The sequence below is a fragment of the Trachemys scripta genome, chromosome 7 (genome assembly GCF_013100865.1).
Source record: "Trachemys scripta elegans isolate TJP31775 chromosome 7, CAS_Tse_1.0, whole genome shotgun sequence".
NCBI lineage: Eukaryota > Metazoa > Chordata > Testudines > Emydidae > Trachemys > Trachemys scripta.
In genome coordinates, this window is record NC_048304.1 from 117486608 (window position 1) to 117492784 (window position 6177).

Here is a 6177-nt window from a genome sequence, read left to right on the forward strand (position 1 = left end):
GCAAGCCACCCCATTCCACACTAGTTTCTGGTCCCAAGCTAATTTAAAGTGGAGGTCTATGTCATGCCTCTGGGTGCTAGTCCAATCTTGAGGTGGCCTAGGCGTGGTTTGCCACCACAGTAGCAAGATCCTCATCTGAATGGTGGCCACCATCTAGTCATCCTGAGTGCTGCTAGGTGATCATCTAGCAGCCGCTGAGAATCCTGCAGCACCACCACATTGTGAATTCATGTAATAATGGTGGCCACAAACCCTCTGTTAAAGGCCTGGTCCACAGCCCACTGAAGGTAATGGAAAGACCTACCATTGACTTCAGAGTTTTTGATCCGGCCCTTAAAATGGCAGGTAAAATCCTTGCCATGTCTTCCAAATGCTTCCCCCATCCTACTTGCATCATTTGCATCTTATCCAGATTGCACCTCCACCAGCAAGCCTTCACCCTGGCCCCATCTCAGGCAGTCACAGATCGAGGCATCAATTCCTTTGGCACTAAATGGTTGTCTCCTTGGTGGCAGTCCCAGCTGAAACCAATGACTGAGTGGGAGCCGGTGAATAAATCATGCAACTAATTTCACAATGTTTTTCGAAGAAGCATTCAGCAAATATTCCTTCAGAGAAACAGGCAAATAATGGGGGGGACAGAGGGTAGTGGGGGCTCGATATCAACCTCATGAGACTTTTTTCAAATCCAACATTTTCAATTCCTTCTTCTTTTTTCATTGCCTGCCCAGCTGTTGATGATCACAAAAACTGAACTGCCCTGTCATGCCCAGAACCAGGTGGAAGTCAAACAATTGAGGCCAATTCTGCATCCCTGAATGAAGCAAAACTCTCATATCACTTTCGCTGTTCTTTTCGTGTGAGGACTGTGTTCTCCTCGGTTATCAGGCCAATGGGGAAATTCACATCATGTTTTTCTTTCAAAACCCCACATGTTTGAATGAAAGGAGCCGGCAATTTATCTCATTGTCTATTCCCTGCACTCCCAGCAAGAACACCTCCTATCACTCAGATATGCTCAGAAAGCAGAGATAGATTTGGTATCTAATCCTCTTTTAGCCATTTTTGCTCTAATCTCCTGGACTCTGAAGAAATTGCTCTCATTGCTGAAGAGGAAATTCCCCTGCTGATCTTGTGGCTGCAAAATGACAATAGAGCAGTTGCTATTTACAATTATTATTATGGTGATGATTGTAGGCTTGGCTTGACATGAGTAATTGGACATGGGGGAGGCCTCATTTCTTGGAAGACAGGATTAGAGAGGTAAATAGATTAGCAGGCTGAAAACAGAATGTTATGCTAACTAAGATAGTCTGTGTCTTAGTTTACTGACCTATCTGAACTAGCTAATATAAGAGGAAGAACCCCAAGGGAACCATTTACAATGGACAAGATAATCCGGGAACATGAGGAGGTAAAGAGTAGGTTGTGCATGGACAGCGCATGGACAAAGCATGCTGTACAAGGATTAGTTCCTCCACAAAGTAACCAAGCTAATCCCAAAATGTGTGATGCAACGTAGAGTAAATGTAACATGATGTGGAAATGTATGTAAAGGGAGAGGGTTTCTGTGTAATTTTGGATGTGTGGTGTGGCCTATACTCACTCCCTATGCTTGAATCTAAGCAAATCAGTCTAGCCTTGCTAAATGCCAAATAAAAATGCCTAAGTGACACTGTCTGGAATTGAACTAAGTTCTTGGGAAGCCATGTAAAAAAAGGTCTCGGAGGAAATCCTAACAGTGATTAGAGGCCCCAGTTACGGCTCAAGGCCCACATGCTCAGTATTTTACACACATGTATAATAAAAAGACAGTCGTTGCCCGAAAAGGCTTACAACCTGTACACATGATGGGATAACAGCAAGTGGGTCAAACAAGTAAAAGGAGGGAGAAAGAGGGAAATGGGGAAACAATCCCATTTAGCTTAATAAACGGAACCCAGCACACCCACAGCCCACCCACTGTCCAGAGTTCTGCGACATGAGAGCAAAGAGGAGTTCTGAGGAGGGATCTAAAGGGGCCCATAGAATGGCTTTGCGGATTGTTATGGGGAGCGCCTCCCAAGCAATATGGGGCAGCAGAAGTGAAAGTGCAAAGGGGCTTGAGGGAAAACGGGACTGACGAGTGACTGTGGTTGACATCGCTGGCATAGCAGAGGCGGGAGACAAGGTCTCAATAATGCATAAGATTCAAGAAGTAACTTTCTGTAATTAGCGACAGAGTTCTGTGGCACCTTATAGACTAACAGACGTATTGGAGCATAAGCTTTCGTGGGTGAATACTGATGCATCCAACAAAGTGGGTATTCACCCACGAAAGCTTATGCTCCAATACGTCTGTTAGTATAAGGTGCCACCGGACTCTTTGTCGCTTTTTACAGATCCAGACTAACGTGGCTACCCCTCTTATACTTTCTGTAATTACAATGTATGAGAAGCCAGAAGGAGAAAACAGGAACCAACATCAAACTCAGTATGCCACCTGGATGTCTGGGGGCGGGAGAAATATAAAAACCTGATGTTCAAGAAAGTGATGGTTTTGAAAGTGTGTGATTTTACATGGCTTTTAATAGGCCCTGCCAGCTACTAAAAGATTCCAGCTGATGAGCGTTGCCGCGCAGCTCATTTGACAGGTAACGATCGGGTGGGAAGCAGAGTAATTGGCTAGACTAGGACACAGAGCAGCATTTGGCAATCACTGCACAAAACTGACGCTGTTTTGAAAAATGTACCAAGTTTGAAATACATTTTTATAATCTTGTGGTGTTCTCTTAAACATGATTGAACCGAGGTGAGATTTAAAGTTTAGTTTCACTTGTCAGGCCAGGAAGGATGATCTGGGATTACAACATAGGCATGGGAGTCAGGAGTCAGTCCAGTTCTCAGCTCTCATTCAAGCTGTGTGTGTGACAGTAAGCAAGTTATATAAACTTTCTGTGACTCAGTTTCCCCTTCCTAAAATGGGAATGAGATTGCTTCCTCACAGAGATGCCATAAGCCTCCATTCATTTAAGATGGTAGAGTGGTATAGAAAGGTCAGATATTATCTGGTGGTATTGGGTAAAGTCCTGGAGTCCAGGTGAGATCCAGTCAGCTCAGGATTCAGTGTGAGAGGGAGAAGGTGGCCTGGCGTCACCCTATTCTGGGGACAACAAAAGGCTGGTTTAACACCCAGCATAAGTTAGAGCAGCCTCAGGGCTGCTATAATCTATGCCAGCTATGGCAGCCACCTAGACGCCATTCACGTAACCTAGCATCTCCAGAGTAAGGTAATTCAACACGCTGTCTACCATCCAATCACTCCTCTCATGGGGACCCAGGACCATCCAAATGTGTTTCTAATAGAAATAGCTTTTTGAGAAAATGACTTTTTTTTCCTAAAAAAATCAGATTTTTGTTGACAAACCATCTTTTCTGATTTTCAGCAACCAAAAATATTTTTGTCCAGTTTCAGTTTTTTGACAATATATATTGTCTAAATCATTCACAAGGGGGGGGAAGCATGTCTTGACTAGCTGAGACTCAATTATGGAAATATATATGAAGCCACTCCCTGTCCCCCCAGGTCCATAATCTTCACTGCAATCAGCATTGGAGCTCCAATGGAAAAGGCTATCTTGGAGACAATCAGCATCTCTCTTGACTAGAATGGCCACACCCCTTCTTGGGTTCACCTTGCCCATGTTTTTCAGCTGCACTGTATAGCTGGGTTCCCAGCTGCTCTGGGCTGGATTTCCAAACTGCCTGACCACAGGAAACCAAGGAAGCCAGGACAGTGGTGGGTAACGTCACCACCCCTTTCTGGGGCTGTCCACCCCTTCCAAAGCGGTTACCTCTGAATCAAAGTGGGGAGCTCTGTGTGACCCCTGGAGAGTGGTCTGGAGACCCACTCAAAGTGAGGACTACACTGAAAACACAGTTTACATCTTGGACCCTGCTCCACAGTGATTTACCACATAGGGAGTGAATCCGGCCTGGAACATGAAAACACATTTCCTTGGAAAAGCTCAACCCTCCCCGTCTATACCCCTGATACCAACAGCAGAACGTTCTCCACTAAGCTGCACTATGGACTTCGGCAGTGACTCTGCAAAGGCACAATGGTGCAATCAATGGCCACGCTCCATAGTACTGTATGAACTGGGCCATGGTCCCTCCTGTCACTGCGAGGAACCTTTTCCATTTCAGATATAAATGCTAAGTTTCCTTCCAGATGCTCTGCTGATGTTTGCCAGTTCCCACCACATAGGATGCTCCAGCACTGCTCCTGTTCTCCAGGCCTTTTCCTGCCTCTCTCTTTTGAAAGTTACTGCCTTGGCGTCCCTTGAACTAATCAAACTTCTTGAGAAGAGGACAGTCCTGTGACAACGGGCTTGTCCACACATACAGCCCCAGTGCAGCTGTGCCACTGCAGTGCGTCTGGTGAAGACGCTCTATGCCGACAGAAGCAAGCTCTCCCATCAGCATAATAAACCCACCTCTGTGAAAGGCAGTAGCTAAGTCAGTGGGAGGAGCTCTGTTGGTGTAACTTATGTCACTCAGGGGGGCGGTTTATTCATACCCCTGAATGACACAAATTATGCTGACGTAAGCCACAGTGTAGACCTAGCCTAAAGCACAGGGCTGGGAGTCAGGAGATCTGTGTTGTATCCCTAGCTCTTTACAGACTTGCTGTGTGACTCTGGGTGAATCATTTAGACCAAAGGTGGAGAGTCATTTTAGGTGTCTCCAATTTTGCAGGTTCACGTCTCAAGCTAAGAACCCAAAAATGTAGGCACCCAAGTCGTCAATATCCTTTGCAAGTTGGAGCTATTTCTCAGCACTTCAGATACCTACAGCTGAAAAGTGAGGGATAGTCATAATTCCTTTCCTCGCAGGGATGTGGGTGAGAATGGAGCCTTTCGTGTCTGAACTCCTCAAATGGAAGGTGTATAGTGCGGCAATGTATTTTTCTTATCCTATATGCAGAAGGCTTTTCATTTCTCAGAAATTGTTTAATCACAAACTTTGGGGCTAGTTCGGGTACGCTAACCAGGAAATTGTTTCCCCATTAGCCTCTGTAGCTTTTCAAACTAAGTCTGTCAAATAAAAATTATCCTTTTCATTTCCCTCCCTTTCCCCAGATTGCTAAAGTGCTGTTGCTGCCTCTGTTTTATCTGTCCAGAGTGAGTCCTGGTTCATTACAGTCTCAACCTCCCTGATTCAGCTAACCCGTTCTAGACAGATGCCAGTAAGTAATGAAGGAAATTCTCAAAGATGCAAACCAGATAAGACTGGCTGACTTCCATGAGGCTTCTCATGCAGGGAACCCAAGTACAAGGCTAGCCAGTTTTCAGCTGCCAAAGTAGCTCAGTTGGGAGAGCATTAGACTGAAAATCTAAAGGTCCCTGGTTCAATCCCAGGCTTTAGGAAGCCCTTTGGGGAGAGGGATAGCTCGGTGGTTTGAGCATTAGCCTGTGAAACCTCTGGTTGCGAGTTCAATCCTTGAGGGGGCCATTTAGGGAACTGGGGTAGAAATCTGTTTGGAGGTTGAGTTGGATTGGATGACCTTCTGAGGTCCCTTCTAATCCTAATACTCAGATACCTTGTCTGTTACTGGACCTATAAAGGGAGTGCACCACCCCTTGGTAGTGATGGGGGCATTTGCTTTTGCCGCAGTGATGATAGCTTAGTGATCTGGAAATAAGTATTCAAATTATGCAGGCTGTTTATTTCTTCCAGTGCCAAGGAGCTATGACCTCTGCTTAATTATTAAATTGGATCCATTTAGAAGTTTTCCATGGACTTCCCCTTGTCTACAATCTTTTCTCTGGTTGGCTGTCTCTTCCCCCACCCCCAATTCTTCTCTGACAATCTCATCCTAGTTTTTGGTTAGCTGTTAGAATGATTGATCATTAATTCTCGCCTGTATCATTAAATTACTAATAAATATATATTGACTTCTTTTGAGGCCAATGACAACAATTATTGACTCTATTACTGCCTCTATAACTGATCCATAGACCATCCCAAACTCAGTGGCCCATGTTTGAAATCCTGCCTCCTCTTTCCTTGCATTTCCTTAGGCTCTCTTTGAGTTACTTGCACCCTCGTTGCTGATATCCAAGGGGATCTAAGGTTTTGCTACTGACATGCTGAGGAGCTAGAAGACAATGCAAGGAAGTATGAAGTATTGTA

General features: G+C 45.0%; 1 non-coding gene across 1 annotated transcript; it reads left to right on the plus strand.

Annotated features, from left to right (window-relative positions):
• Positions 1-5338: 5338 nt before the first annotated feature.
• Positions 5339-5411, plus strand: TRNAF-GAA. The gene has a single exon. It is a non-coding gene; the product is annotated as a tRNA-Phe (tRNA).
• Positions 5412-6177: the final 766 nt, after the last annotated feature.